This window comes from Tupaia chinensis, unplaced genomic scaffold (genome assembly GCF_000334495.1).
Source record: "Tupaia chinensis unplaced genomic scaffold, TupChi_1.0 Scaffold146650_1, whole genome shotgun sequence".
Classification (NCBI taxonomy): domain Eukaryota; kingdom Metazoa; phylum Chordata; class Mammalia; order Scandentia; family Tupaiidae; genus Tupaia; species Tupaia belangeri.
This window is the reverse complement of record NW_006206507.1, coordinates 1551652-1569309: the sequence shown is the minus strand read 5'-3', so window position 1 is coordinate 1569309 and position 17658 is coordinate 1551652. Positions and strand designations below refer to the sequence as shown.

Genomic DNA, 17658 nt, shown 5'->3' with positions numbered 1-17658 from the left:
CCATTTGTAGTTTAACGATTTCTGAGAATTTGTTCACATGCATCTTATTACCACATCATTTGGGCATTTCAAATAGCCAGAGTGAAGACTGTAGTGCAGCTAACAAATGAATTCAAATAAATGTAAAAAGTCAGTGTGCATAATTCAAATCCAAGATACATTAATTGAAGGTTTTACTGGCCTGAATCATCAAGACTTTTGTCTCCACTTAGTTCACTTGTACTGGCACAGCTTTAGGGAAACTAATCTACAGACAAAGTTTTATTTGAAATTGAGTCATGGAGAGAAGGCTTTATTTCTCATTTATTATCTTTATTGTCTTAAGTTTCATTTCATGGGAAAAATATTTCCCATTAAACTGGGGTTAAAATTTTGGTGAGATGGAATCTAACTGAAGAGCTCATTAAATGCTATTGCTTTCCAACAGACACATAAATGCCAGGAACTGGGAAGTTGGGAAGTTCTCCTAACTTTTTCTTTTTTTTTTTTTTTTTAGTTTTTTTGTCATAGGGTGCATGCACTTGCCAGAGAGACACAGTGAAAGGGAAAGTGAGAAATCATCCTCCCAAGGGGGATGGCCATACCACGATCCCTTTTTCTCCTTGTCTGGTGGAATTATCATTCATTCTTACTATTTCTGTTCTATAATTTTCACATTTCATTTAATAAGCATTAATTTCATAATTGGAAGCTATAATAAATACTGTTTTAAAAATAAAATTATCAGGTTGGCTCCATAGCCCCAGACTGATGGCTTGAGAAACACACCAGGTGCATGTCCATGTAGGCACAGAATCTTGAAAGGAGCATGAGATGGAGGAGAAGGGATTGCAGCATGACCACAGCCCATAGTGGTCATGGGCTTTATCTGTGTGTCTCTCTGTCTCTGTCTGGCAAGTACAAGTGCCCACCAATTAAAAAAAAAAAAAAGTTTTATCACTGTTCCAGTTTTCTTTTTTTAATGATATTGATATATGCAAATGAGAATTGGAGGGGAGGTATAACGGTCTAAAAAATACTCAAATAGTGAAATGAACAACATAAGACATAAAAATGATCAAGAGAATAATAGAGTTAATCTATATCCAAGACTACAAATAAAATGTTTAAATTTTTTTTAATTGCCAGAGGGCACATGCACTTGCCAGAGAAAGACAGAGACAGAGAGAGAGAGAGAGGAAGAAAGCACTCCCCATTGAGGCATGGTCATGCTGCAATCCCTCCTTCATTACTCCATCCTTTTGGGATTTGGGGCATGCACACACACATGCCAGGCAGGTTTGTTTAAACCACTGGGATCAGGATTCGAACTGCCATCACCCATGTGAGATCTAGCTCCTTAAATTATTAGGTACGGGACTGGCTCTTTAAATCTACTTTTTTTAGAGTGACTTTTCCTATAGGGCATGTGGTGCTCACCAGAGAGACAGACAGTGAGAAATCAGCCCCCAGGGGCGATGTTCATACCACAATCCCTTCTCCTCTATTCTCCTCTCAGGATCTTGGGCGCACACACACATGCACCTGGGGTGAATTTTAAGTCGCTGGGTCCAGGACTTAGAACCACCATCAACTACATGGGAGTCGAGCGGCGTAACCATTATGCTATCTGCTGGTCAAAAATCTACTTTTTAAAAAAGGGAATCCTCCCATTGGCAGCCTCTAAATCTTGACAAAGTAATCGACAGACTGCTCTTTACTTCCTTTTGTCCACTAACCATATATATTAAAGGCAGATTTTAATACACTTACATAAGTAAGACTTTGCTCTAAGGAGGGCTCTAAAAGAACCATAACTTTATTAAAAATATATAGTCTGTAAAAATAAAGTTGCTCTTCTTACTTGGGAGCTTTCTGAGAAATAAGTCTCTATAAGGAAAGTTTATCATGAGTAAAAATAATAAGGCTATTTGATGATGATGATGTGGATAGTAATGGCTTTGTCCTGATTGATATGCATGGTAATCATGCTGGAAAAAGAAATGTAATACATTGTAAAGATATATGTGATTAAGTGTAATATAAAAATTATAATAATAAATAAAATGAAATTTAAAAATAATAGCTTCTTGAAAAGATCATACACAAAAGAGGTCATCTTTGTCTCCTAATGAGGGGAAATCACATCACGTGTAGTCTTTCAAGAAGAAGTGTGTAGTTCAATGCCCTATGAGCTAGAGAATACTAAGAATATAGGGAAATAAGTCTCCATACAAGTTGTCCACGATTTAAAGTTATGATACAGGAAACAGCAGATGGGGTAATAGTTATGCCACTGGACTCCTAAATAGACAACTGTGGTTTGAGTCCTGGACCTGGCAACTACAAACTCACACTGGGTACATGTGCATGGGTGCCCAAAATCCTGAGAGGAGACTGGAGGAGAGGAGACTGCAGCATGATCACCCCCTAGGGGTATATTTCTCGCTTTCTGTCTCTCTGTCTCTCTCTGTCTTTCCAGTGAGCGTACATGCCCTATAGCAAAAGTCTCTCAAAAAATAAATAAATAAAAATAAAGTTACAATACAGTGTTCTCCCTTAATTCCATATGGCATTACATTTTAGTAACTCAAGGCTCTAAGGTGAGCTCATGTAACAGAAGAAATACAGTGTGATAATTATAAATATCTTAATTACATTAAGCATTGTATATAGTGGTAAAAACAAAACATAATACTGAAATCAAAGTCAAGAGTCCAGGATTCTTGATCTGCAGCTGTCACTAGCTGGGACTTATTGGAGTACAAGTCCCAGAACTTGTTTGTCTCCTGTAACAGGTAAAGCTGGATGATCTCTAGCTCTCCTGCCAGAGCTACTATGGCTTTGTGGCTGGTTGTAATCAGACTGAGGAACTAACAGGTTTTTCAGTCTCGTGGAGCACAAATAAGGACCTCCATCATCTGCCCCTCGATCCCTCGGTTCACAGGGTCCTTTACTCTTCATCACCCTTTCCTTCCTCTTTTATTCAACACCACCATCCACTGTTTTCCAATAATCACAGTAACATTCACTGAGCATTTTACATTCATCGTCTCGTTTCATCCTGACAACCACCATGTGAAACAGGTAAAATTACTTTCTCATGTTATAGATTATTTTTTAAAGAATTATTAATTAATTAATTAATTTAATTCCATTTGTTATAATTATTTTTTTCAATTTCACCAGAGGAAGACAGAGAGAGAGAGAGAGAAATAAAGGGATAGCAAGAAAGCAAGCTGCCAGGTCCAGGACTTGAACTCAGTTGACTATGTGGGCATCCAGCGCCTTTAACCACCATGCAACCTGCCGGCCCCTTGTGTTATAGATTATGAGCCTGAAGTTTAAAAGATAGTTTTTCCTTCACTCTGTGACTTCTATACTTCAGTGTATGCAATAAAATAATCATCAAACACCTACATGAAGGAAGTCTGTGGCCATGTTGAAAGACACATTTTCTCAGCTCACTGCTGCTATTAGTGATTCCTGAGCCAATCCCTTAAATAATGCCTGAAATTTAAGAGAGGCTGTTACAGCTGCTGAGAAAAGAGAGCGCCTCTGACTGCCTCCCGACAATAAACTACATACTTCACAGGGTGTCTCAGTAATAACTGGAGTCTGAGTGGGACTTGTCTACCATGATCAAGGACAAGATTCCTACGCTCACAAGAACCAATAATTAACAAACAGGTTAGGAATCAGGAACATTTTGTTCATAGTGACTTTCTTCTTTTTCCAATCAATTGACTATTAACTGTTCTTGTTTATATGCTAAACTCACAAAGATGTTTTGAAAGTTAAACCGTGACAAGAATTCTATTGTGGTTATAAAGAGTAAAAAGGTTTTGTATTCACAAGCATGTTACTCATCTTCTCTAAACTTCAATTTCCTTACTGGTAAAATTGGAAAAGTACTGTTTTTAGAGGGTTTTTTCATTTTGTTTTGTTTTTTTAAAGAATTAATTTTTATGTAATTTTATGTATTTATTTATTTAAATTTGACAGGAGAGGGATAGAGTGAAAGAGAGAGAAAGGGAGAAAACAAGTCGCCAGGTTTGGTACTCGAACCACTGTCAGCCATGTGGAATTCCAGCATCCTTAGCCATTACGCCACCTGCTGGCCCATTAGGAGGTTTTTATAAGGATTTAAGAAGATAATTTATAGGAAATGCTTGAAAGTGTAAGCATTTAATAAATGTCAGATCCAGATCTATATATATATATAAATCTATAAATATAGATATGATCTATATTTAAGAGACAAACAGATGGCATAATGGTTATGTCGCTGGACTCCCACATGGTCAACTATGGTTCAAGTCCTGGATCCAGAAACTTAACACATGCATGCCCAAAATCCCAAGAGTATCATGGAGAAGAAGGGATTGTGGCTTGGTCATCTCTCCTGGGGCATGGTTTCTCACTTTCTCTGTCTGTCCAGTGAGCACATGTGCCCTATAGCAAAAATCTCTCTTAAAAAATTTTAAAAAGATACAGATCTATATTTAGAAGAATCATTATACAGATATACACAAATACATATAAGCAAACACATAAATTAGATTAGATAGATATATAAATATAATAAATAAGGTAGCAGATGAGCCTGGTTGTCTGGCAGCATGGAATAAAAAGTTTCTTCATACTGCACATGCAATGGACACCCAGAAGAACATTCGACCTCCAAAGTAGCAGCCAATGGTATGTATTTGTGGATGATGTCACATAGAAAATGAAATGAAATCCAGAGATCCAATCAGACAAGATCTGGCACGTTCAGGGTGGTATGGCTGTAGACCAGAGATCCAATCAGATGCAGAAAATGTGGGTATAGAATAATGTACAAGAAAAGAACTAAAAGGTTTAGTGGATTTTTGTTGTTGTTGTGCTGGTGGTTTTTTGTTGTTGTTTTGAGAGGTTTTGGCTATAGGGCGTACGCACTCACCAAAAAGACAGAGACAGAGAGACAGAAAGTGAGAAATCATGCCGCAGGAGGGGGGGGTTGGGGGGATGGCCACGCCGCAAACTCTTCTCCAGTCTCCTCTTGGTATCTTGGGCACGCACATGTGCCTGGCATGAGTTTAAGCCACCAGGTCCAGGACTCGAACCATGGTTGACTACATAGGAGTCCAGTGACATAGCCATTACACCAACTGCTGGTCCTTGGTATACTTAATCTTTATGAATGTAGTTATATACATTTAATTTCATTTTTAAAATCATACTGCATTTAGATATCTACTAATACTTTGTATAAAGGATTTTTTTGTTCAATTACATGACTTCTAATTTAATTTTATTATATAATCTAATACGACATACAATGAAGGTTAAAATTGCTTCTCTAAACCACACTTTTTTTTTTTTTTTTGGAGAGATTTTCACTGTAGGGCGCGTGCGCTCGCCAGACAGACAGAGAGAGACATAGAGACAGAAAGCGAGAAATCACCCCCCAGGGGGAATGGTCACGCTGCAATCCCTTCTCCTCCATTCTCCTCTCGGGATCTTGGGCACACACGCACACGCGCCCGGCCTGAGTTTTAAGCCACCGGGTCCGCGACACGAACCGCGGTCGACTACGTGGGAGTCCAGCAACATAGCCATTACGCTAACTGCTGGTTCCCTCTAAACCACACTTTTAACCAAAACCTATAATCTTCTGTGGTCCTTATTAAGCATGCAGGTTTCAGGAGCCCTCTGTACTTCTGATTAAATAAATTTATTGGAAACCAATAAAAAAGAAAAATAAATAAAGATAGGTAACTAGTTGCTTGATTAATAGATGATACAATAAATAGACAAAAATGCACATTCAGTTATTTAGAAGAGAATCTAAATGCACAAAGTCTCATCTTTATACTAAACCTCATGAAAACTATTTAGATTCTAGAATATGTTCAAATACCAGAATATCAGCCCAGTTGCAAGAATGCCATCTTTCTCTGTTCTTACTGAGTTCCAGAAAGTCAGGCAAAATAACATAAGCAGAAAGCAGTAACAGGAGAGGCACTTGACAACTTTCATTTTACTGCAAAAGCCTCTAGAGCCACCTTGTGGCCACCATAGCACAGCAGCCCACCACAAAGCTCCATGAAACCCATATGTTAGCTTTCCAGAGGTCTCCTCTAATACTGAGAAGATGAGTAGTTTCCTTGACTGGTAAAGGAACAACCTTTTCTCTCAGATGTGAACAGTACATAAAGCTTGCTCTGATGTCTAAAAACCTGTATTTTTTATTGAAATAACTCAATTTAACCACTCTCCCTATGAAACTCACAGTGGAGTGTGTGCTTAAGGATTCTGCTGCCAGTTCGTAGGCAAGATATGCTACATGTTACATGGCTGGCTAGCACATGATCCGAAAACAGATAGAACAGGGATGAGTAAAAATGAAGCAAAGAGAAATGATGGCTTTTGAGGAAGCTAACTTGAATTTTAAAAGAAGAATTGAGAACAGCCAATAGGAAAGACTGTGCTGGAGAAGTCAATTTAATGATTTTTTTATAGATTTTTTTGCTACAGGGCACGTGCACTTTCCAGAGATAGAAAGAGAGAGAGACAGAAGGAAGAAATAACCCTGCAGGGTGGTGACCACACTACAATCCCTTCTCCTCCATTCTCCTCTCAGGATTTTGGTCATGCACACACATTCATTCAGCATGAGTTCCAAGCCATCAGGTCTGGGATTTGAACCACAATTGGCCATGTGAGAGTCCAGGGCCTTAACCACTATGGCACCTGCTAGCCCCTAATAATTATTTTTAGTTCTAGCTACTACAAGTCATGATCTCTGCTAAGGGCTAGAGATATGAAGATGGTTAGCACCTTAAGAAGTTCAACTAAGAGAAATCTTTAGGAAGTACTCAAGGTTCACAACCAGCATACCATGTTAGAAATTTCCAGGTTAACCCACATAAGCAATAGGCCAGGAGCAGAACTCTAAAACTGATCCTGGACAGAACCATGTTGCTAGGTCCAAAGAAAACATAATCCTTTTATACCACTTCTGGTTTAGGAGAGAAAACAAAACCATTCTTTCTTCTCTCCTGTGAAAAAATGTTTGCTCTTTGCATTCAAGATCAGAACATAGTTTCCTCCTTTACATCTTTCATCAGATAAATCCCAAATCATTTCACTATCACTTGTATAAATTTTAGGTACCCTATCCTTATCCTATTACCTACTGTTTGGTTCTAAGTTACTCTGGATATTTTTCCAGTAAACTCAATTATTCATGTACCTTGCTCCCTATTTCACCCAAATAAACATGACATACTTTACTTTAAAAGCAGGGAACAAATTCTCAATTTTTGCAGCTTTGCATTTCAGACCTTTCATCCCCAATAGGTATTCTTCACTCCCACTGGTCATGAGCTCACTTATTGTCCTTCATCCCTACTCACGAAGTTGTGTGTATCTCAACTCACATTTCTCTTCTTTCTTCTAATTCTTTTAAGAAAGCAATGCCCAATGTGCCTGTTCAAAGATAATCTTTATATAATGTTCTAGATTTTCTCTGTTCAGTTTTCTCCTGTAATTTGAATTATTCTTGCTTTTTCAGTATTTCCAATCTCTCTTTACGAAGCCTTGTTTTGTTGTTGTTCTCAGATAAGGAGAATCTAGTGTACCTCACCCTTAGAAGATGATTCATTCTCTAGCTGCTGCCCAATTCTTTACTTTTTGTCTTATCCAGTCTTATTGGAATTCAACAGCCATTGTCTTCGCTCTTTTTTTCAGTTTTTCCTTGATGCATTGTATCAACCCTCAATGATTGTTAAATGTTGAGTCCAAAATTATTTCCTATTTTATTTGACCTTTTTATCACACTTGACAGTGTTGACTAATTACGCCTTCTTGAAATTCTCTGCAAGGTAAAATTTTATCAGCTCCTTGCTATATACTGTAAGATGTTCCCTACTAAACCAGAGGAGTCAAATGGAAAGAAGTGGTCCCTGCCTCTCCCCGATAATTTACTGTCTAGCAGGAAAGACTGAGTACTAGGTAGGGGGAGTACACAGGAGGAGGTTTTCCTACAGAACCTTTCCACATTCCCCTTTCCCTGCAATCCAGTTTTGGAGAGAGTTGAACTCGAGAATCCAAACAGGTCTCTGATTTTTTATCGCACTCTCTATCTATGTATGCAGTTCCACTCCATATCTCAAAATAATGAAATGAGATTTGTCATTAGCTACGCTGGATGTAAATCTTCATTTCAAATAGTCTCCTGATGGCTTCCAAAATTTAGTCTATAATGAAACTGGTAAAGAGATTAAACTTTGAGTAAGAAAAATGCCAACTCTGTCACCTTTTTATTTGCTTATGCTTTCATTATGGATATTTATCTTCAAATGGAAATTTCTTCACAGGAATTTCTTTCCTTTATTTATTTATTTATTTTTTTTTGAGAAATTTTTTGCTATAGGGTGCGTGCACTTGCCAGAAAGACAGAGACAGAGAGACAGAAGTGAGAAATAACCTCCAAGGGGGGATGGCCATGCCACAATCCCTTCTCCTCCATTCTCCTTTCAGGATCTTGGGCACACACGCACATGCACCCGGTGTGAGTCTAAGCCACCAGTCCAGGATTCAAACCACAGTCAGCTATGTGGGAATCCAGTGATATAGCCATTATACCAACTGCTGGTCCCCCAGCAATCTCTTAAGTAACTTTTTGAATTGAACTTATCTTACAAGATTTAGCATAGTTCTGTGTATATACCAAGCACTCAATAAGTGTCTGATAGATTGAAGTAATATGCATCCAGGCATAAGTAGTTACTATGCTAAGAAAAAAACAGAGCAAAGCCAGCTGGTGGCATGGTAGTTGAGGCAGCTCAATCCCACATGGCCAACTACAGGTTTGAGTCCCAGACGTGGCAGCTTGAAAGACACAGCAGATGCACGTGCATGTATGCCCAAAATACTGAGAGGAGAATGGAGGAAAAGGGGCTGTGGCATAGCCATCTCTCCTAGGGGTGTGATTTATCACTAAAAAACAAAGGACAGAGCTTTTTGGGGGGCCCTCAGGAAGACTAGAAATCTAAGGTCCTATAAGAAATGGAAAAAGCGCTAAAACATGTCCTGGTTCATGCCACACAAATGTTCCACCTTGGGAAGATGATAACCCTGGGCAGGAATAAATGCATGGAATTGAATTGATGCCACCTAAATAGAATAGATACTGAAAGAAGAGAATCATTATACTTAATTAGGGTATAATTCTAGTTTCTAGTTCTCTCATTAAAAAGAGCAATTTAGTATGGTGGCAAGTAGACCCATGGTGGAACTGAGAAGTGGTTCCCACTGAGTATTCCTCATTTCTAGGCATGCTCGGAGGGTTAACAGTAAGACTGTGTGAGATGACTTCTACACAAGCATGTTCATGGCTGGAACACATTAGAGGTCGTTTTGCTGCTGACAGCCTCCAGAATAAGACTGCTGCTGCTAACAAGTTTACCCCTGAATCCCCAGACAGGCTTCAGAATGAGGGCACTCGGTCTAGCGGAGAAAGAAATTAAAGTTTCCAAATTTAGTATGAACATAGAAATTAGAGTTGGAGGTAAAAATATGGTGTAGGCTTCTAGCTACTCACCAAATTCCACAGTCATAGATTTTAACCACTAATTATGCAACTTCTGCCTCAATTCATAGAACAAAATTTCTCTGGACTTGTTCTAATTCCCTTTCCTGCAAGAATGATCATGGAAGTGCCCATGCCACAGCTCCAATCATGCTGTCAAAGACAACAGAGACAACAGAGCACCAAGATAAAGGAGCTAGTAGCATCTCTGGATGACCTGTGGAGCAGAATGATCCCACCAAGGTCAAATATTCACTGTATGGCTATTATATGAGAGTGAAACTACCTTATCTAAATCACTCTGTTTTGTTCCTATTGGTTATAGGAGTTTAGCCCACACCCTAACTGACAACAAGGAAGAATTAAATGAATCATAAGATTATTTTTACTGGGATCAGCATGTGGCATGGAGGGTAAGGCACTGAATTCCACATGGCCAATGGTGTAGTGCAAGTCCTGGGCCCAATGGTTTGAAAATCACATCAGGCATGTGTCCATACATGCTCAAAATCCCAAGAGGAGACTAGAGGAGAAAGAATTACGGCATAGCCATTCCCTCTGGTGGGTGATGTCTTACCCCCTACCTGTGCAGTTCAAGTCCAGGACCTGGCAGCTTGACAAATACACAGGGCATATGTGTGTACCTGCCCAAAATCTCCAGAGGAAAGTGGGAAAGAAGGGATTGCATCATGGCCATCCCCCTTGGGTAGTGATTTCTCTCTCTCTCTCTCTCTCTTCCCCCCCTCCCCCCACCCCTGGCAAACACATATGCCCTATAGCCAACCAAAAAATTTATATAAATAAATGAAACCATTCTATCCTGGTTTTCTATATTATAAGAACTTAGTCCATACCCTACTTTATTTGATACTATAGTTCTTTTCAAAATCTATCTAGTAGGTTGTTGGAAAAGTTATGACACATTTTTGCATAGAAAACCACAAAAAAATATGTCTTGAGTTTTCTAATGTCCTAATATCTGTGTTTCTAGTTCTCTCATTAAACTGTGGGTTTTAAGAGACCATTTTTCATTATATCTTGTAACTTAGAGATTGATGGGCCAGACTCACTGTAAATGTTTGGGAATGTGACTTTAGCCCTGGGTCTCAGTAAAGTTGCATGAAGTATGTGAATACAGAACACACGAATGTGTTGATACAGTTTAGACCAAAGCTGTGGGTGAACAGACATTTGTTACATGTTTTAGAGAATGGGCTCTTACCCACCTTAGTCCATGTCACCCTCCTTGCTTTCTGCTCCAGGAACATGTGAGTCCAGGGCCACCACTGTCACAGAAACTACAGGCCCTTGATGTCTTGAGTTACAGGGGACAAAGAGCTGGAGAATGTTGGAAAATGTTGGATAGAGGATGCTGATCCAATTGTTAATCCAAGAAGGCTGATTGGGAGAATTGGACTTAATTTTTTTAGTAATGGACTCTACCTAAAAAGTAAGAATCAGGCCTACTTACTCCTAGAGTTGAGCTTCCAGAAGAAAGGATGAAAAGAAGGATACCTTATTTATGTAATGACTGCTTTGTACTAGGACTCTGTTTTCTAGCTTTATATATTAGCTAGTTTTACTCTCTTACTATCCTTGCTATATAGTTATTATCCTTAGTTTATATGTAAGCTGAAGCTTAGAAAGGTTAAATAACTTGATCAAAGCTGTACAGTTTTTAGAAGTCAAATTCGGGCTTAAATCAAAGTCTGTTTAACCCCAGCACTCTATCCATTGAATGACATTGACTCTAGGACCACAAACATTGATTAAAATTTCTTCAGGCTATACCCAACTGGGAGTATTTAGGAGAGAAAACTGTCAACAGAAATAGTTTTCTCTTCATTTTTTTCTTTTTAGTTTTTGTTGTAGGACATGTGCACTTGCCAGAGAGTCACACAAGGTGCCCAGATTGAGTAATATCATGAAGGTGCTGAAATCTGTCTTCTTGGTCCCAATGCTTCTTTTTTTCCCAAGGTACAACCTCCCAGCATAAGTATTCAGTATACTGATACCTCATTCTCTATGACAGAACATATTTTCAAGAAAGAACTAAAAGAATCACTTAGAGTTGAATGTAAATAACTGATAAGGCTTAATATGATACCATTTCCAGGGACTTTAAACTTTTACTAGATCACTACAGATTTAAAGCCAATAGAACACACTTTATTATGGAATTCTGAACATCTATGAGCAGTATTTGGGAAAAGATGGATCTGTGAGCTTCAAAATAAACTACTTTTTAAATTTTATAATTATCGATTTGATTAAAGAATTTGTCTTCTTTGTATACACTGTAATATAGTATTCCCTATGTATTTTACAGGGTTTCAAAATGTCTCTCCCAGAAGTAATTTCAGGAAAAAGAGCGTTGTAAAATTAAAACATGATTTTGGGGACAGCCAGATGACGTGGTATTGAGAAAAAGACAGAAATAGAGCATGAGAGAAAGCACCACACAGGGAGGATAGCCAGGCCTCAGTCCCTTCTCCTCCATTCTCCTCTCAGGATTTTGAACATGAATACACATACACACTGCTTGTTTTTAAAGCCACTGAGTCTGGGACTCGAGCCACACAGTCAGCTATGTGGGATCCAACCACCTTAGCCATCACGCCACTAGCTGGTAAAGTTCTTTTTTTTTTTTTTTGAGAATTAGAGACAGAAAGTGAGTAATCACTCCCCTCTCCCCCTCCCCCCCAGAGGGGATGGCCACACTGCAATCCCTTCTCTTTCATTATCCTCTTGTGATTTGGGGCATGCATACACATGCTCCTGGCATGATTTTTAAGCCTCCGGGTCTGGGACTCGATCCACGTTTGACTATATGGGAATCCAGCAATATAACCATTATGCCATCTGCTGGTCCCCCTTTCAAAAAAAAAAAAAAAAATCCACCTTGGGCCAGCCTGGTGTGGTGGTTAAGAAGGCTGAAGCCCACATGGCTGAATGGGTGGTTCGAGTCCAGTTCCTAGCAGCTTGAGAAACATGCCAGGTATGTATGCATGGATCCCAAATCCCAAAAGGAGAAATGGAGGAGAAAGGATTGAAGCGTGACCAGCTTCCATGGGGGTAGGAGTGGTGCCTTCTCACTTTCCCTCTCTTTCTTTGTCTGTCCAGCAAGCGCATAAACCTTGTAGTAAATTAAAAAACAAACAAAAAAAAACCCCTTGATCAGAAATGTTGACCTGTAAATTTTGCTGGTGAATGAACAATAAAGGGCTTTGAGTCGGAAGGGAATATATAGAAGAACATTTAAAGCCTCCAGTCCCTCAGGTATACTTTCTCTCAACACCAAGCCATTTTAATACAACGACACTGGGGACAAACAGACCACACAGATCAAAGATTACTTAACCAGCAGATCTTAAACAAGTTTAGAGAATTCATCACGTCAAACTAGTAGAATTAGAAAATTAGGGCCAGTGGAGTTTTATCATGTCTGCACTAAAACAATCATTGTGACAAAATATTTCTCCTACCCACCACTCCCCACAAAAAAGACAAAATATTTCTCATTAGACTCTAGGTAATTTTTGCCTCACCTTAAAATAAAAGTCTGGGGCCACCAGGTGGCATTGTGGCTAAGGCGTTGGATTTCCACATGGCAGAACTGCATTTCGAGTCTCGGACCTGGTGGCTTGTTTTTTCACTTTTCGTCTCTCTCTCTCTCTCTCTTTCTCTCTCTGGTGAGCACACATGTGCTATAGCAAGTAAGTAATAATAATAAATAAAAATAAATAATTCTTTTAAAAAATGTAAGTCTGAACATTCATACACAGTAAATATACAGTAAGAAATAGGCTTAGAAATAGTGTTGATCATTATTTGAATTACTGCTTCTTTGCGAGTTAGTTTGATTTCCAAAAGAAAAAAAATTAGTTCTTGTCATACACTTGCAATTTACAATTGCTCGTGATGATTATCTTTAAGGACAGGATCATTTTTATGTTATCTTTCACATCCTAGTACTCTATTTATTCTAAAATGGCAGTTCCATCAAGTTACCTAATATATGATTGGGTTGCCTATTTATTGCTCAGGTAAAAATACTTACAGTTTCTAAATTCTTACATTTTCTCTACAACTTGTTAGTATAAAGTCATTAGTTTAGTATTGGAGCCCAAACAATACCGAAGGACTGTGTTGTTAAAATGCTCTTGCTTTAGTTTAAGTTTATTACAAAATATTCTGAGTAATCCAAATATGTTTATAACTCACAGTAAATTCCCACTTTAAAATCCTCCATTTTTTATGAGTCATAGAAAAACTAGCAATCTGCTTTTCAAGGTTTGCAATAGCATAACTCTGTTTTCCACAAGCCAGTCTGGTTTTGAAAGCTATGTGCTATAGAGATTGATTCCAAATATTTTGAGATGTTTTGGCATTGTATTTCTCAAAAAAAAAAAAAAAAAAAAAAAAAAAAAAAAAAAAAAAAAATACTTCATCTCATACCAAAATTACAGGTCATTTATATGCAAAAATTGTAGATAATTCACCTATGATATTAACTCTTGACAACTCAATCAATAAAAGTTCTTTAGTACCATTTTTTTTTTAATTGCCAGAGGGCACGGGCACACACCAGAGAATTAGAAGAGGAATCAGAAGAGGAAAATCAATTTTAAGTGGAGTTTGTTATAACTAGGAAATTTATATTAATATAATAAAAACTTATTTTTTAAAAAGTTTTGTGCCATAAACACGTGTGCTCACTGGAGAGAGACAGAGAGATGGAGAGAGAGAAAGTGAAAAATCAACCCCCAGGGAGGATGACCACACTGCAAACCCTTCTCCTCCATTCTCCTCCATTCTCCTCTCACAAGTTTGAGCACACATACATGCACTCAGTGTGATTTTCCAAGTCACTAGGTCCAGGACTCTAACTGTAGTCAACCTTGTGGGATCCAGTGCCTTAACCACCACACCATGTAATGGCCCCTGTTCTATCAAATCTTATTTAAGATATTTTTGCTGTAGAATGCGTTTGTTCAGTAGAGAGAAAGAGGGACAGAAAGTGAGAAATTACTTCCCAGAGGGCATGGCCACGCTGCAATCCCTTCTCCCCATTTTCCCTTTACCCCATTTTCCCCTCGGGATTTTGGGCAAGCATGCACTCCCAGCCCCAGGTGAGTTTTAAGCTGCTGGGTCCAGGACTCCATCGGTGTTCCACTACATGGGAGTCTAGGATGTGCCATCTGCTGGTCCCATGTTCTATCAAATCTTAAAGGCAATAACATTGCTTTGTCTGGTCATTTAAGACTCATGATCACTTTAAAAATTCAACAATGCATAGAAACATTTAAAAATTTGTCTTAATTCTTTGTAGTCTGTGCTAGCTAGAAGTACACACACATACACACACTGAGATGTTTTTCATAAAACCTTTATAAATTGTTATTTTCTAGTTCCACTAGAAAAAGAAGTGTAGGACTCTGTTTCCACCACAAGGTGTCAGTCCCTGGTAATTTAACCTTCATAGGGCTTTAAGATTATGTGAGGATTGTCAGTAATTGCCAGGAATACACACTGCATATTAAAACATGAACAGTCCTCGGCACCCAAGCTGTGAGTAAAGGACAATCACGGAAAATGCTGCTGAGCCTTAATTCTCCTTCACATTTTCTAACCAGACTACCCCTGGGAATGTTGTGCACTAAATCCCCAGAAGCTGCAATTCAAGACTCAGACACTTTACCCTGGTCTCTGCAACGGAGACTCCGAGTGCCATTATCACCTCTGGAGGACCCAATTCTGTCTATGCAGAAGATGCACCCTGGTTTGATCCAGCAATATTTATCATTGGGAAGCCTGTTCTCAGAATTTGCTATGGCTTGCAGATGATGAATAAGGTTTTTGGAGGTACTGTGCATAAACAAAGTATCCAAGAAGATGGTCTTCAACATCAGTGTGGATAACACAGGCTCATTATTCAGGGGCCTCCAGAAGGAAGAAATCATTTTGCTTACACATGGAGGTGGTGTAGACCAAGTAGCTGATAGATTCAAGGTTGTGGCACGTTGTGGGAACATCAGAGCAGGCATAGCAAATTAATCTAAAAAATTATATGGAGCACAGTTTCATCCTGAAGTTGGCCTTACAGAAAATGGGAAAGTATTTCTGAAGAATTTCCTTTATGATATAGCTGGTTACAGGAGGACCTTCACTGTGCAGAACAGAGAACTTGAATGTATTCAAGAGATCAAAGAGAGTAGGCACATCAAAAGTTTCAGTTTTACTCATTGGTGGTATAGATTCTACAGTTTGTACAGCTTTGCTAAATCATGCTTTGAACTAAGATCAGGTTATTGCTGTGCACATTGATAATGGCTTTATGAGAAAACGAGAAAGGCCAGTCTGTTGAAGAGTCCCTCAAAAAGCTGGGAATTTGGGTCAAAGTGATAAATGCTGCTCATTCTTTCTACAATGGGACGCCACCACTACCAATATCAGATGAAGACAGGACCCCATGAAAAAGAATCGGCAAAACATTAAATATGACTGTAAGTCCTGAAGAGAAAAGAAAAATTATTGGAGATACTTTTGTTAAGATTGTCAATGAAGTCATTGGAGACATGAACCTGAAACCAGAGGAGGTTTTCCTTGCCCAAGGTCCATTACGGCCTGATCTAATTGCAAGAGCATCCCTTGTTGCAAGTGGCAAAGCTGATCTCATCAAAACGCATCACAATGACACAGAGCTTATCAGAAAGTTGAGAGAAAAGGGAAAAGTCATAGGACCTGTAAAAGATTTTCATAAAGATTAAGTGGGAATTTTAGGCAGAGAACTTGGACTTCCAGAAGAGTTAGTTTCCAGACATCCATCTCCAGATCTCTGGCATGAAGGCTCCTTCTGAAGTGGGTCCTGATCAAACTGTAATGGGGGTCAAAATCATGGGCGTTGGGCTGCTTTTCCCAGCATACCCAGACTCCCTGACAATGTTATGGGCCTCAAAATGAGCTTGGGGCAAAGTACTGAGCACTCCTGTTGTCAAATGTGGAGTAACCTCTGTAAGAGGTTCTTTAACTGGTGGACTAAATATATAGACAACTCTGTTAATGTTGTGGCACATACGAGGTATAAACCTAGCCAAGAAAACAAGGGATTCCTCATCAGGTGCATCTTTACCAGAGATTCCACACACTTAACTATAGTCACCCTGCACACCTACAGTTTGAATGGGCAGCAAGAAGGCATTCAGTGAATGCAGACACGTAATCTTCATCAGCTTTTCCTGACTCCCATCTGTAGTACAGGCTTTGACTCTTTGTAATGGTGTGTGTGACTTTTTAACACTTGCAGAAAAATCAGCTACTATTTTGAAAATATTATTGGTTTCAGGGAAGTCCTTACAAATATAAGGTTCTTCAGCACATATTACTCTGATTATCTGAACCTTTATTACTAGTGACTTCATGACTGGTACGCCTGCAACATCTGGCAATGGGATCCCTGTAGACGTGGTGTTAAAGATGGTCACTGAGATGAAAAAGATTCCTGGTATTTCTTGAATTATGTATGACTTCACATCAAAGCCCCCAGAAACTACTAAGTGGGAGTAATAAACTTCTTGTGCTATTTAAAAAAAAGAAGAAGAAATTCAGATTCGGATTCCTCAACAACATCCACTTCACAGAGACATTAGGTTTAAAATGAGCTAACTGTGGAAGGGTTGGTAAGCTCTGAAGCCGTCCAGCTCCAAATGATCTGGGAATGCTCCAGTATCATCCGGAATTTGTTTGAAATGCAGAATCTCAGGTCCTGTTCCAGACCTATTGAAACTGGAACTGTGAATGGGGCCCTGCCATTGGTGCTTAATAAATCCTCCAGTGTTTCTGATACGCTACAATTTAACTGCTCTTATAAGTGATACAAATGCTCGCTATTGTTTGTTTGTTTGTTTGTTCGTTTGTTTTTAACTGCTAGAGGTGAAAAGCTGTTGAGTTGATCTCAAGGGGAAGGCAGGATTCTCTGAAAGGAAAACCGGGAGGGGGCCAGGTTGCGACCTGAGGAAATCCCAGCCTCTGTAGTTGAGGCTTTGGATTACTGTCTGAACTCACTGAGGCCTGCAGCGCCAGCGCGGGCGCCGGCCGAT

At 39.0% G+C, this 17658-nt stretch overlaps 1 pseudogene; it reads left to right on the top strand.

Moving 5' to 3' along the window:
* The first annotated feature begins 9305 nt into the window (after positions 1-9305).
* LOC102473706 (GMP synthase [glutamine-hydrolyzing] pseudogene) lies at positions 9306-16438 on the top strand (annotated as a pseudogene).
* The last annotated feature ends 1220 nt before the right edge of the window (positions 16439-17658 follow it).